A 17158-nucleotide genomic window follows, 5' to 3' on the forward strand; every position below is an offset into this window, starting at 1 on the left:
ACTGATGATGCTTGTTTTCTTCTATTACATATGAAACCAGTGGATGATGATAGCAACGATGACATTTCCTAAACCCTCAACCTTGGGACATATCATGGATGTGTCGTCTACGTCTGTTATTGTCTCTGAAAAGCTCCATGGAAAGCTAACTTGAGGCAAACAATTACCAAACATGTGACAGCTGCAAGCTGCTGTCACTGCTGATCATTATTTATCTGTGTGCAATATGCTATATGGCCTGTTTACAGTTGCAGCAGACTGAGGGAGGCATGTTTACCCTCACATCCACTGGATTGGCCAACAGATTGTCCTTTTTTCATACTGCAGTGGATCATAATGGTGAAAGGCAGGAAGGGGAAACTATGCTGAAACAGTTGCAGTGCCTCGTGGCTGCACTCAGCTGTTGATCAGTGTCTGTATGGGCCTGTACAGGCTAGGAGTGCGCATACAGTATAGCAAGCTTAGCTACACAGCGCCACTGACGGCTCCAGAGCCTGTTAATCCCAGCCACCTGGTGCCCACTGTGCACACTGAGCCCCATCAATGGTCTCGGGGCGACACCTAGTGGTCATATTTCTGCAACTGCATCAAAACTGCAGAGAAAGCCAAACATCCGGGAAGGCCGTTTTCAATCAATATTTAACTTAAACAGTCAGTCAGTGGTTTAAATATTTTACTTAACTATAAACAAACAAGATTCTCCTTTACAAGTAAAAGTTCGTCATTCATAGTTATACTTAAGTAAAAATACAAAAGTAGTCGCAGCAAAGTGTACTTCAAAAGTAAAAGTACTCATTAGGCGGCAGAATGGCTCCCGTGGAGTGTTATTTGATATAACTGGAAGTTATTTATGTATCTTATATACTGTTGGGTACTTCAATCTATAACAATTGTGACAGACCCTGTTTCCTGCTGTCTGCTGCTGTGTCAGTAACTGTATCCACCCATGTTGTCTTTGAGGTGTCAGAGGAGCTGATTGCAGTATCCAGCCAGATCTGGAGCACCTAGGTCCAGTCCTCTACAGCTTCAAGCGTGGATCGCTCTCTTCCCTATCAGCGCCTGCACCCTCTTGCTTTGCTTTGCTTTGCTTTGCTTTGCTTTGTTTTGCTTTGTTTTGTTTTGTTTTGTTTTGTTTTTATTCCACACATTGCCCTACACCAGTGTTTTTCAATCCTAGTCCTGGGGCACCTACCCCTGCCCTGCATGTTTTAAATGTTTCCCTGCTTCAACACACCTAATTCAAATGAATGGGTCGTTATCGGGCTTCTGCAGAGCTTCATGATGAGCTGATTATTTGAATCAAGTGTGTTGGAAGTGGGAAACATCTAAAACATGCAGGGCAGGGGGGCCCTGGGACCAGGATTGGAAAACATTGCCCTGCACTATCCACACACATCCACATGAACACTACTGATGTCAATGACTAATACACCTCACGTCCGAAGTTACCTTGCAGTTTATTTTTTCTTTTTTGCAATAAATAACTTGTATTTATTGCCATTTGTTGTCTTTTTTCATTTTTGTTATGACACAATGCATCATATTTTTTAAGAACTAGTTAAAGCTGTTGTCAAATAAATGTAGTGGGGTAAAAAGTACAACATTTGACTCTAAAATGAAGTGGAGTAGAAGTAAAATGTACAATAAAAGTACTCCAGTAAAGAACAAGTACCTCAAACTTATACTTAAGCACAGTACTTGAGTAAATGTGCTTACTTTCCACAGCTGTGATCTTTTCAAATATATATAAATGTGCCCGAATGTGAAAATACTAATTACATCAAGCAAATGATTGTAAAATGTATTAACATTTGTTCAGAAATTAACCAGTGGTTTTTATCTTTAGTTATTTTGTGATTATCACAGATATTATAAAGACTCAATTTAATATGAGTACTGGTCTGATCAGTTATGCAAATACTGTGTTTATATAGTATATTTATGAAACTTTGACTCAAAAGGATGTGGAACGTTCAGAATTCATATACCCTACAACATTACATGTGATTTGATGAGGGTGTTCAGATCCACAAACATGAGTTTTTCCCCACAAACTTTATCAATGAAGATTAGACAAAGTCCAGTTAAGTGTTGTTGGTTCAAGGTTAATGTAGATACTTCAGAATCACTGTTTTACATGAATATTAATATATTGAAAATACCAAATCCATGTATTTTTCATGAATCCTTGATTGAATCACTAGTGTTTTGTCACCACCTGGAGGTAAATGTGAACTAGTCCATGCAAACATAATTTTTCTTTATACTGAATAATTAAAGGCGGTGTCTTTTCATTGTGTTCATGCTTAAGACCGTGTAACTTTAATTTCATCACCAGAGAAATGCAAATTTTCAGTCTATCTGCTCATATCTTCATGTCATCTCTACCACCAAACAATATATGTTTTTCCAGAAACAAGAAAAAGATAAAACTGAATGTTTGAATGTGCAATAATGCAAATGATTTTTGGATCAGTTCATATGTAATATCATCATATATCATCATAGTCATAGTTATGATCATTATCACAATCATCATCATGATATCATCTAATATCAACATATCTAACTTCAGCTTGATGAAGAGACATTTGTAACATAATGAGTTAATGGAAAATACAACTGAAAATAACACTTACTTTATCTAATTGAAGATGCGTTTGGGTGCTGATTTTACATCAGATGCACTTTGCACACTGCTTTCCCTCCTCTATAGTGAAAATAGATCGTACATATTGTGCATTATTGTACAGATTGGTGGCTTGTTTTTGTCCACTACATGCCATCAAATGAAACATATATTTTTTTGTGTGTCTTGACACTTTTAATAGCAGTCCTGCAGCTCTGCCATATCTCAGACACCAATTCAGTTATCAGTAAGTGACCACCCCAGGGGAAAAAACCCTCTACATCCTCTTCATATCAAACACTCATCTGGATGCTGCTGTTTCTGGATCCTGAACAACTCTGATTCTGTTTAGAAAATATAGAATTATCAGCATGTACTGAACAGCCTTTGCTGGACATTTCATACAAATATTATGTGCACCTGCCTGTCATCTTTTATTGGCTAAATGATTTAGTCTGCCAACTTTTCATTCAGGAGGCTGCTAGATGAAGCATCAGCGGGGTTAATAATCTATTTAAAAAATGTTATCCAAATTATGATTAATAATAAAGTAAAATTATTATTTTCATGTTGTTCTCTACATTCCTATTCCTGACAAATGTGTTTAAATTCAATATTGTATAAAGCAATTGAGGTCAGTGATAAACAATGATTTTATTTACCTGCTGATGACCACTGAAGATGTATGTTTTATCTCATGTCTCTACAGACATATTTCACTTTCCTGCAGATCATATTTCCTAATATTTTTTGAATATATCTCTCTTACCCTTCAGGCAGCGGCTTGAGCTGTTTGGTTTCCAAGCTGGGTTTACTGGAGATACAAAGTTTCAGCCAGTCAGGCATCAAATTCACAATATGAAACAATACCATCTTTATGCTGGAGCCACAGGCTAGACTATACAAATCAGAAGGACAACCAGATGTTTTTCTTTAAGGTTATGAAGATATTTGCAGTTTGGATATAGGACTTGAACTAGTTATTGACTTATTTGTCTCCCCTTTCCCCTATTTGAACTTATCTTGTTAATAGAAATTCTCTATCTTCCATTTCCAAGCTTATCTTTTATTTAAAATGTTCTGTTTTCATTTGTACTTTATGGATTATGACATATATTGTTTATCTATTTTCAAGAATGTGGTAATTGTCTCGGGTGTTTGAGATTAGTTGTTGCAGCCTGTGGCTCTAAAAGTTGTTTTTCATATTATGAATTTGATGAATGACAAAGGTCCATGATTTAAATGTTGTACCTCTATTAAACTCAGTGCAGGAATTCAACCTTTTTATTTTCTTCACAATTTCATTTTCATACACATCCATCTACCAGGCAGAACTTACTTTGATTCCCGAGCTGCAAAATTTGTCACAAACATGCACAAAAACCCCCCAAAGATCTGAGCAGAGACCAGAGCCTTATGATCAGTCACCCTTTAATGAAGAGCCAGACCTGTTAAAAGTCATTTAAACTCAACAACAAATCAGAGGAAAACAACAACCTTTCTCAAAAGACATTTTGCATATAGCCAGGCGCCTGCAGCCAGCATGAGAAGCACAACATAACACTGTGCCTATCGAGTTCGTGTTCACTGAAGTGAGCATATCAAGGCTCTGCAGACGACTGGCAGAACGGTTTGATTAATTGCTTTCTTCTGGATAAGGGGAGCTACGTGCCATAGGATTGTGATTCAATGAGTTTTGTTGTTCTTTTTTCTGTCTTTTCTCACTTTCTTATCTTTTTTTCTTCTTCATCACATGTCCTTGTTATAGTAATGTTTGTTTTATTTGCATGCATGTGTGAAGGACATGTACAAGTTCTACATTCTCCCCACTGAAATTATATTTTTACTACATGAAATGTGTTAAAAATGTGTCCAGTATTTTATATTAAGAAAAGGCCCACAATCTGATAAAGAGATAGAGGAGGCTTCAGATACAAAAGAATCAATTTATGTCATTGTGTGAAATGTTTATATTTTAACCCATGTGACAGAATCCTTGCAATGGATTCTTAAGTAGTTTTTACGTTTTTTCATGTACTGTGTCAAAGTACAGGTTTAGATTGATAGTTAATAATATTGATCATATGCAAGGTAGTCATGCCACAGTAAAAAAAATGCATGTCTACCAAACTTGTAGTTAACTTATTAAAAGTGTTGTATATTTGAGTACAAATGGACCTGACAGGTGAACATGTTGCACGGCATAAGATGTGGCAGCATGCACGTGTGTGTGTACCATTTCAATCATACTACTTTCTGCCTCTGAAGTTAACATGATTCAAAGTGAGGGACCAATCAGGTGCATCTTCTCAGTACCAGCCCACCTCTGAACCAATCATGTGAGGGCTGGTTCCCTCAGCAGGGAGCATGGGGACAGTTGACTACCTGTGCTGAGAGACAACAGTATTCATTTGATACAGTCATGTATGAGGAAATTATTTTATAAGATATACACACTGAGTTGCTCTGAACAAAGTTGTCTTATAAAGATGGTTCACTGCTGTCATTTCACATAAGATGGATCCTGCTATAAACCTCTTCCTCCACTGGGTGATGCTGTTGGAAAGGACAAATACACTTACTAGTCACATAGTCCCTTTCATTTCTACAATCAACACATTAGAAGAATATAGAGGTTGGACTCATAACATAGCATAACATAACATCCCTAGCAGCGGAATAGAATAGTACATACACAGATGTTTTGGGTCTCAACTCTTTATTAGTGTCAGGTACAGCACTGTAAGTTTCACATTTATACTCTACAGCAGGTTAGAGAAATCAGCTTATCTAATCACTTCATTGCCTCTACAAAGAGAAAGAAAACTGAAGTTAAACAAAGCTCTTAATCATGATTGTTTCCCATAGTTCGCCTAAAATTATCTGAAATATGCTGATGATATAAAGATAGCAAATTGCACCAGGGTAAAAGTAGAGAAAGGACATGAGTTAAAATGCATTTGAGCCAGGGACAGAATTCAAAGACTACTTCTAATAATAATAATTGTATTTTTTTTTTTTTAAAAATCAACGCTTATTATCTTTTATTAGATTAAAAAAACATTTTACTGTTTTCAGAACATGGAAAGATCAGCCATTGCAATTGCATTGTATAATGGTTCATTTATTTACTTCTATAACTCAGACAAACATGATTCTGGTTGAAACTGTGCTGGCGTTTGTTCCCATGGGACAATAAAACTAAGAACTTTGTGACCAAATGAAGATTTATTTAAGAGGGAAACAGATCTGTTAGAACTGATCTGGCTCCAATCATTGTGAAGATAAATCATTTTTGTGCAAGCATGCCTACTTGCCTGTGTATGTGAGAGACAGCAACAGAAAGTGTGTTTGCATGTTTCTTGTATTTTTTTTAAGCAGACAAGTATTTCAAATGCTCGAGTAGGCGGCTACACAAATGTTGAGATCTTGTGAAATGAGATTTGTCATCCGGCACTCATGGTTGCATCTCATGAGTCATCTCGCTCCTCTTTTCCGTGTGTGTGTATCTGCTTCTGTGTGTTTTGTATGAGAAAGTATTGGTGTATGGGCTATGTGTACAAACTGTATGTTGACTTGTACACCTTACATTAATGTCAAGAGACTGAATGCCTGGAAAGAAAGAAATATGTAGGCAGACAGACAAAGAGAGTGACTAACACCATGCGGAACAACACACAACAAAACAAAATAGAATAAAATAAAATCCAGAGCATATAATCTGGAGAAAATCCACGCCCAAACAGAATAGACAACAAAAGGATCTTTGTTGTTTATCCACCATGAGCCAGAAGAAACAGCTTCAATGCTTCTTGTCATAGATTCTTCGAGTCTCTGGGACTCTCCTGGAGGGAACTACTAAAAAGACAAGAAAGTTTGATGCTGTAGGAGGAAAATTTATTCTTATTAATGGCTTACAAATTATTTATAAAGCACTAGTAAATCATTTATTAAAGTTACTACAAGGAACTTTCATTTTGTGTTGATTTTAGTGGCCCCCGTGGACAAAAGAGGTACTGTTTTCCCAGAATGAAGATTTCATTTCCCATGAGCACCACCACCTTGTGTCGTAAAGATCTTGGGTAGTGCGGACATTTGTTTTGGAAGCGAGTGAAAGAAAGACGCTACTTATTTGTAATACAATTTTTCTTTTTTAAACACAGCTGTTTGCAGGATGCATAGCGATGAGGTAATGAATCTATTTGTGGCTATGTAAGATTAAAAATTGTAATATGATGATGGTGAAGCAAAGTAAACTTTGTTTTAGTACCGTTCATACACCTAGGTTACAGATAAGGCTACATTCACATTAAATCAAGCCATGTAGCACCTTCCGGCAGGGTTGTGCAGAGGTGTGTGTGTGTGTATTTGTGCTGTAGAACATAACCGCCGTGAAACAATCAGAAAATTACTGCATTGTTCTCGCTACTGCTGCTCCCTCTCTTCATTCACTCTTAAGCTTGCTTGACCACTGCTGCTCTCTCTCTCATGCACTCAGCTCATGCTCTCTTGTCTTTTTGTTTTTGTTTCTCTCGTCTTTTTAAAAATGAGTCAGGAAGCCGACAACAAGTCTAACTTTACTTTTAACATTATCAAATGAAGAGAAATGTCCTCCCGAGTCCTAGTAATGTCTTTATACTTGCTACAACGCTACATGTAATGTAAACATAGGCTCTTCTGGTCTGCATGCTGTAAATTGTTTTGTCTGATTTTGCTGGGAGTCTGACTTGGTGGAAGGCATATAGAATAACTACATAGAAATAGCCAATCTTCTTGCTGATGATCTCGTTTGCTAATGTAGGTCATATAGAGGCATCATGAGATGTTTCATAACCGGTTAAAAGTTCCTAATAATGACATTAACCATTAATAAAGCCATTTATTGATTCTTATAAATCCTTTATAAAGGATGACTTCTCAGAAAGTGGAAGCAAAGTATCTAATAAAACACCTTTAATAAATAATCCTGAGTAGTTTTGATAGACATGTTGAATTATAAACAAGCATTGCTTCCTGGATCAAATGGGTAAAGTGCAGCCTCAAGCTCCATATATCTGTCAAAGTAGTAAACAAATGTATGTGTTATTTGTATGGGTTTCCAGTTATATGTCAAGCTGCAATTACGTTTCCCATAAAAATGTAACTAGGAAAATAAATTAGGACATAAACATAATTTCTGAGAGACAGAGATGTTTACTGCAACGTTCAGCCTTATAAGTCTCATCAATCAAAAGAGCTCTGATAAACCTACTGCACACTACCTACCCAGCGCCAAACAGCTGGCAGATAAATTGGTGACAAGCTGATGAGGAAAGTTGAACATAAACAAGTTGGTGGACACCAAACTAAAGCTATAAGGAGAGTGAGTATTGGACTCAGGTGGACAGAAACACAACTCCAAATGAATGCTGATGTTGCTCAGTGTTTGCCGGATGTGTGGGAAGGAAATTATTTTCTAACACATTAGCCTTAACTTTATAAACTGGTATTATGTGATGACTTTGCATCTTTCAGCTTGTTTTGATATTTTTCTGCCCCCTGGTGACCAAAAATCAGTTAATACAGCTTTGAAGAGTAACTTCAGGTGAAAAGTGTTTCACTGTCCTCTCTGCTGAAAGTTTTAAGTGTGTTGTACCTCTGAGCACAACAGGCATCACTGATGGGTAGAAGTGTGTTCTGTTGCACCTGTAACCACACCCAACAGTGACGTCACAGTGTACTGATCACAGAATGTATATAAAGATGGACATAGCGATTTGTGATGTCACCCATTGGTTTGCATTGGAACCGGTTTGAAGCCCAGAGTCGCTGCTTATGGTCAGTGCCATCTTTTCTGTTTGGAGCCAGGACCTTCCAAATAAGGAATGCCTTTCACGCTCCGGAAACACATCCCGCTACCTCGGAGGCTAACCCTAGCTTACATAGGCACAGCTGTCAATGACATCAAGGCCTACTATAAGTCTTCAAATCTTATTAACAGTGCAATAATTTCCAAAATGACCACCAGCACACTTATAAGAGGGCCCAAATTTAGCAACAGAGACCATAATGACTCATTGAAAAAATTATTGACTTAGTACCTTTAGAGAGAAGTTGACACTTTTTGAATTGGAGTCAATTGGTGCCAGCATTTAGTGGCCACTGGCCTCAAGCCTTGGTAGTTGGTGCTTGGTGCTGATTCACCCCGGTGTACACCTGTATGTCACTACAGTAAGGTGCAAACTAATGGAGGTCAGCAGCATTAAGAGTTTCAGCTGCTAAAGTTGAAAGATTTAAAGATTAGTCCCCGATTTTGTTGTAGGACTGAATAGCTACCCCTACAGACCAAACTTTCCTCCCAACTCCCTGATGATGACTTGAAGCTTAAAGTTCACAGTTCAATCTTAAAACCTCAAAGGCGAGCCGGAGTGAAGATTGCGGATTTGGACTGAGTGTACTTTGAACGGGGTATTATGAGTAAATTCGTCCCACTGGGTTGTATTATCGGACTCTCCTAAATGAAACTCTTCTATGTAGGATTAGGACACAGATTTGGCACACTCATTAATGGAATGGTTATCAGCTAAAATCATCAAACCGATTAAAATTAAAACCTGATTGAATGTTAGTAAAAAGACATTATTACAGTGCACACATATCAAGGACACACCAGCAATGTAGTTCCATTATAGGGTCCAAATACAATTACATGAACACACGAACACAACTGCAGTACACACAAACCTTGTTAGCCTTATAATTTAATATAATTAGTAAAACAATATAATTTACAATTTTGTTGATTTTCTTTATTTGTCACAGTGGTCTTGAATGTACTCTGGAATTTTTTCAGGGCTGTAGTGTGCAGTGTTGTTGGACTGTCATATTTGGAGATGACATGAATTCATAATTTCAAATGGTTTATAAGTTTCCGGGTTGTCTCTGTAACCTTCTTATAGCTGCTCGATTGTTCGGCCCATTTTCTGCACTTTTTATTTCTTGTATCATGAGGAAGCGATCATTTAATTTCGGATCTCTTTCACTACCAGTAATTTAATTAGGTCGACTTAAAAAAACGAGTTCCTCTGGTAAAACCCTGAATCACTCACATAATTTTAGGCCATCGGTGCCTAATCAACTTTGTGTGTATGTGTGTGTTTAAGTGAATTTGAGTGCACACACAGACACATCCTCCTTTGACTTAAAGCCAGTGAATTTCAGCTGATGGAAACCAAAGCAGGAAGTGAGGCGCCGACAGCAGGGACAACACACACACACACACACACACACACACAAAGCATAAAGATAATGTTTGTATCTGTGTATTTGAACATATTTTTAGGACACTGAAAGGAAATGTAAAAGAAGTATGTCAGGATATTCAGGATATAATATTTGTCACTATCACAAATTCATGTTGCTGTGCGTGTGTACATGTCTGCCGGAAGTTTTGCAATGTGAGAGGAGTTTGATGATATATTGGATTTACCTTGTACAGCGCTACAGATTATGTTCTTTAGCCTTCTTTCATTCTCTGTCTGTGTTTTTCTTTTAAGCTCTGCAAACATTTGCTGTTGATGAATCTGCCATATTCTGTCTGCGAAAAACACCTCAAATGACTCAAGGATGTATCCTGGAGGCACCCTGGTGCAAACACAAATCAAGTGACCACCTAAAAAACAATGGCTACTTGAAGACTGAGCCCAGCAAAAACATTATGTAATCCTATTATTTGCTTGGTAGATTTACACGTGCTCACGTACTCATGACACCCAAATGAAGCAGAGGACACAATCTTTTCCTTCTGTGACTGAATCTAGCTCAAAGTTGTGTGACCATACCATGGAGCAGAAACAGCTACAATCCGTGCTGTCTCACAATCCTCTTTTTTTGTTTTGAGTTCTATACGGAAGACTGCAGCTCATCTAATCACAGCGATTCTGTGCGAAAATGACTGCCTGGCATCCCCATGGTAGCCACAGTACCAGTCGTGCACTGCTGATAACCCCACCTCGCCCTCTACTTTATACCTGCCGAGTCACCATGAGAGAGGGAGGAATGGAAAGAGAAACAGCAAAAGAGGGGGAGGTTGAAGAAGGAAGTGGAGGCTGACTCAGGTACGCGGAGGTTGGTGCTGCCTGTGGTTTGCTCTATCAACACAGCTGTGTGTCCACACCCTGGTAGAGCACCACTGCGAACGTGTGCCTATGTGTGTGTGCAAGTGTGTGAATAATAAGTGACTGTAACTACTGCAGTGGAAAGTGTCGAGACGAAATCACAACAATAGACACTGTGATTATGTCAAGTGCAGCAGGCAGGTAGTGCAATAATAGTTTCTGCAGCTATGTACAGACTATACAGTGTCACTGTGACAACTAGATTTTTTTCTTTTACAGTGTTTTTTATTCCTTTATGATACCATTTTACAAGTTCAGTATCTTCCTGGTGTCATGTCATTTCAAACACATAGAAAGAGAAAGAAAGAAAGAAAGAAAGAAAGAAAGAGAAGGAAAGAAAGAAAAAGAATGAAAGAAAGACTGAGAGAAAATTCAATAAGTTGAGTTTTTGTTTTCTGCACTTTGGTGTTAGAGTAAAACTCTTTGGTAACCTATATGAAAAGGGTAATTGTTGTAAGCATGAAAGTGTTAAGAGATGTGTGTGACAGTATTACATGTTTCTGTCAGTTAACCTCACAGTTGTTGACAACTCTGAACCAAAAAGGCAACCTCATGGTGGTGATAGATGCGATGTCAGAGGATCACCAAAGTCATCAGGACTGATTGTCAGCTGTCACAACCTGGCTCAAGGCTGGACAAAGGAGGGGAGACTATATAGGAGTTGTAACTAAAAATAGGTTTATTTCACATCGCTAGAAGATATATTAATCTAAAGACAAAGTAAAGCCAGGGGAGAGAGAAGTGGCTGACTGCCACAAGCTTATATAGAGTCAGTCAGTCCAGGTAAGCTGAATATCCCTGATGACCCAACTGCTCCCCAGGCTCCTGGAGTGAGAGGGGAAAGGAGTCCTATATAGAGAGGGTACATTAGATAACATGAATGTCTGTACAAAATGTTGTGCCAGTCCAGTTAGTAGATATTAAGATATACTGGATACATTTTGACATACTGGTGGCACCAGAGGAAAAGTCAAGGGATCAACAATGTCTTTAAGATTCATTCTCTGGGGAACATAAATGTCTGTATAGAATCCATCCAATAGATAAGTTAAGATATTTAACTCTGAACCAAAGTGGTGGACCAACTAGCAATGCAATTCATAGAATCACTGGCATGGCTACAAAAGTACAAAAACTCCATGGTTTGTTTGCACACACTCTCTCTCTCTCTTTCTCAACCACAACAGGAAGAGATGTACAGCTAGATTGGCTGGTGTACAATAAGTAGCCCATAAGAGATAAGAGCTCATGTTATTTTAATGGTTTTGAGATGGACGGGCTAGATACACACACGTGAACACACATGGATCCATTAGCACCATCCACACCTTTTATGCCCTTATATACACAGATATCCGGTGAATTTAGGATGGAGAAACCTGCTAAACTGCTGCATTCCTTAACATTATTCAGACAATACCTGACTTGTTTGTGCATATACAGAGAAACAGTCTTGTTAGATGTTATGCACAGTTTGGCCAGTGTGTATATGTGAGCTCGTCTACTGAAAAGGTTAAACAGGCGAGAGAAAAGGAGTTATTTAGACTGAACAGAACCTCCCTGGGACATGCTGTACTCATACAAACACATAAAATGCTAAATAACTCCCACTCACAGGTAACCGAAAGAGAACAGATAAGCATCTACACTCCCAGAGGCAGGCGTACACAGATACAAAATACAAGCACAGAGCATGTACTCTATTCCCCTTCTGTGGCAGACAGATGGTAAAAAAACATGAAATGATGACGCATTGTTTTCACAGCCAAGGAGAGGAGGCTTTTAATGATGACGAGTGCATGAAAACTGCCTCTCTTCTCGTATATCGCCCCTGCAAACCACCAACTGCACTTGACACTGATTCAAAACACAATCACTCAAACACAATAACTTGAAATGACACAGACAACTTAGTACCTCAGATTTAGCCTTCAGCAAAAGGTCTATCAGGGGGATCTAAGGACAAATCCCTGTGTATATTTACTGCTCAGCATGTTAGACAGGTGGGCAGATTAGGAAAGCTCCCACCTCCTCCTGATCCCCACAACAACAGCTCGTTGTAGATAAGCTCCAGGTTTAGGTTGTCTCTTGGTAAGTCTGAGCCAAATCCAACTCAGGTTTAGACTATCGCTTTTGAGAGAGACCTGATCCACAGTAATGAAGGTAGCTTTTTGAGGATTGATTTCATCGTACCAGAGCTGTCAGTCAAAGAGAAGAATGGGTACATGCGAACTGTTCATGTGAGTCTCTGCAGAAAGTATTTCAAATGCAGACAGTTTGTAAAAACAAGACTAGGAGTCTACAGCCATGCTAGTAGCTCTGTGTGGCCATACTGTAGAGCGTATAAGCTTTGAGCTAAATGCTAACGTCAGTGTGCTAATATGCTCACAGTGACAATTGCTGCCTTCTAATGGAACTCGTGAGCTCGTGGTTACGACATCGGAAGTTGTGTACATGATATGCTCGGCATTCATGTGGTTAAGTCATGAGAACACTGCTGTTAGGCAACATGGATGCCAAAAGATGCCTTGTTCTCTTGTCATTAATATTAATGTTACTGTCGGCTTCTAGATGCCACCAAGGCTAATAATTTAGCCAGGTAGCGAGTGGGTCACATAATACAGGCAGACAGAGGAACAAGGTGAGGCCGTTGTGATATCAACAATTTGAGCAACATGTCACAACTCATGAACTTGGAGCTTTCAGAACATTTCATGGATGTATTATAAGAGCTGGATACCGGACTGAAAATGGCGCCTATTCAGTCCAGTAAGAATTGCTCGCCTGGCACATGTGCCAAAAAAATTTCTAGCTTCCGGGTTTACTTCTGGGGGTATGTGGCCCTACTGAATATGAATACACTGAATGCGCTAGAGGAAAAGTCAGATGACCATTTAAGTCATTGGGATTCATCCTCTTGGCACCATGGCATAAGATGAGAAATGAAAAAGGTACAAAAGAGAAGAAGAAGGCCATATATACAGACAAATATACAATAGTATAGCTAATAAACTTTTTGTGAGTCATCGTAATTAATTGTGAAATTTGTTTCTAGAAAGACACTGCTTTGAGTGCCACAGACATCTCCATTGACTTCCATTGTATTAGTGGGGTGGTAGAGATGATATCTCAAAACCTGCACACATAAAATCTAATTTACCTGCATAGTTGTACATTAATAGGTGAACTGACCCTTTAAGAATAAGACACTCAGTGTTCTTCTCATTGATCTCTCTCAATCAGGGACTGATGGGCCTGAGGGAGACTGTAGACTAGCAGGAAGGGGACATAGAACAGCATGATGTGGTTACATTGGGGAAATAATTGCTCACACCTCCTCTGTGAGCACCGAACTGAATTGTCCTCTCAGTCAGGGGGTGTGAAACGTCATGCTGGGTGCTGTGTTGCGTCGGTGGCTCTCAGCACCAACCTTTCCGCCACAGTCCAAGCTCAAAGTCCGCTTTGGGTTCTCAGAATAGCTGATGACACACAGTGCATGTTAATAATCTGTGGGAAACATGGTGAGGCAGCGGTGGCAAAGCAGTGGGATGTTTGATTACTGCTATGCTGAGCGTCAGTGTTTATATATGGAGCAGTGGCAAGCACCAAGTGTATTTGCATGCCGCCCTTCAAAGCTGAAAAGCAGCAACTGTTTAGTAGTGACACTGGAGACAGAAATAGATCAAACTTTATCTTCTGTTCTGACAGTGCGCAAATGGATATTGTATACTGGTTAAACTCCAGACTTGCACTTTGACCTTTGAATCACACAAAAAAGTAGCTGATGCTGCTTCCTTTTCAGTGCTGGTACACTTTATATGTGTGGGTTTCACATTTACAACATGTCTTCCTCTGGTGTGCGTGTGTGGTCTGAGCAAAGCAGCAGGTGCTTAGATGAAAACCTAAATGAGAACACAGTCAAGAGGCTTAGAGGATTACAGAGTTGTATTGTCTTTACACAAAATGTAGCATTTATATTTGATCAGCAGACCTTAAAGAGAGGAACTAAGGGACTATAAAGGTGACCTGGCGCTTCATATTACACAGACCTGCACTGTTGTACAAGTACAGGCAACTGCTGAGGAGGGAAACACAGGTCGGATAGACAGACAGACACACACACACACACACACACACACACACACACTCACACGCAATTATATTGATCTGATCCAGATACAGTTTGGTTTTGCTGGGAAGATATGAGATGGCCAGCAGGTCAAATAATGAAACACAAGCATTTATGGTTAAATGTGCCATCAGGCTCGACACCAGCAGCAGAATCACTGCATATTTCATTTCTTTTATATCCAGTTTTACATAGTCATGTGCAGAAAAACCACATGTACTCTTATGTTCTTAACCCTTTGGTGAAACACTCACTCAAATAATTCATTTATATCATCCAGCTGACTATCTTTTTGGGCCATTTTTAAATATTTTCTGACGTTTTATAGATTAAACAATTATCAGTCAATTTGAAAATAATCAAGGGATTAATCGATAATGAAAATAATCATTATTTGCATTTCTATTTAGCTCATGGGCTAAATCATACTCTGACCTTCATTTTGAAATGATAGCCAGCAAAAACACATTCACACTTCACTGTGTTTGTGCAGGCATGCTTACGCTTTTGTGTGTGTGTGTGTGTGTGTGTGTGTGTGTCAGACTCACTACCCCCTCTCCACTCTCCCTTTATGGTGGGGAGATTAGGTAGTTAATCCTGTAGATCTCAGAGAAAAAGCCACTCCTGATGCCACAATGGATTTCACTCAGTCCACCAGAGAGGACAGACCTGCTGCCGATACACATCTCGACCTCTGACGGAAACAGGGCCCACACACACACACACACACACACACACACACACACACACACACACACACACACACACACACAAGCCAGAGCACTTCACCAAGGACAGGATATTATATTACATATGTATTAGATGTATGCTATAAATAACCTGACAACCATATTGAACTATAATATTATGAACCTGTCATGTCTTTTTCCAGTACACATCTTTTCATAATGAAACCATTTATTATTTCTTTTTGCTGCTTAAGAAAAGCCATTATTTTGTCGTTTCATGTCTGTAAGGCATTCTTCACTCTTAATGACAGCATGTGCTGAAGAGTCGAACAGTCCTGGATACTGATTGGCTAAACTATTGATTAAGTGATTACAGAAGCAGCCTTTTTGCCTTGCTTTATCCTTTAAGTCACCAATCATGTCTAAATGACTGTCACTATGCATGAATGCAAATATAACTGTAAACAATGCAGTTTTGAGCACTATTGCCACCGTCTGTGGCAGAATTAGTATTAGTATTACCGAATCTCAGTGTTGCATTCGACACATATTACTAGACGAACTGGAAAACTGGGAGGGACTTTCTGACACAGTACTAAATTGGTTTGAGTCCTACTTAAAGGACAGGGACTACTTTGTGTCTATAGGTAATTACACACCTGAGCGGACAAAAATGACATGCAGAGTTCCCCAAGGCTCCATTCTGGGGCCTCTTCTGTTCAACATCTACATGCTCTCACTGGCTTAGATTATGGAAAACAACAAAATATGTTACCATAGTTATGCAGATGACACACTCATTTACATTACTATATCATCAGGGGACTATGGTCCATTATAACCACTGAGTAAGTGCATTGAACAAATCAATGATTTGATGTGCCAGAATTTTCTTCAATTGAACAAAGTTAAAACTGAAGTAATTGTTTTTGGAGCCAAGGAAGAACGATTAAAAGTCAGCATTCAGCTTCTATTGGTAATGTTAAAAACCACAAACCAAGCCAGAAATCTTGGTGTACTCATGGACTCAGACCTGAATTTTAACAGCCACATTAAGACAATTACAGAGTCAGTCTACTATCACCTTAAGAAGGATTAAAGTCTCAGCAGGATTTGGAAAAACTTGTTGATCAGACAGCTGCAGCTGATTCAGAACACTGCCCCTCAAGTCCTCACTAAGACCAAGAAAGTGGATCACATCACTCTAGTTCTCAGATCTTTACACTGGCTTCCTGTCTGTCAAAGAATTGATTTTAAAATACTGCTGTTGGTTTATAAAGCACTGAATGGTTTAAAGCCAAAATAAGTTTTTGATCTTCTGCTATGCTATGAACCATCCAGACCTCTCAGGTCGTCTGGGACAGGTCTGCTTTCTGTCTCCAGAGTCAAAACTAAACATGGAGAGGCAGCTTTCAGCTTTTACGCTCCACATATCTGGAACAAACTTTCAGAAAACTGCAGGTCTGCTGCAACTCTCATTTTTTGTAAATCAAGGCTGAAGACTTTTCTGTTTTTTTGTTAAATTAAATAATTATTCATCTCTTACACTGCACTG

Source organism: Thunnus albacares, chromosome 13 (assembly GCF_914725855.1).
Source record: "Thunnus albacares chromosome 13, fThuAlb1.1, whole genome shotgun sequence".
NCBI lineage: Eukaryota > Metazoa > Chordata > Actinopteri > Scombriformes > Scombridae > Thunnus > Thunnus albacares.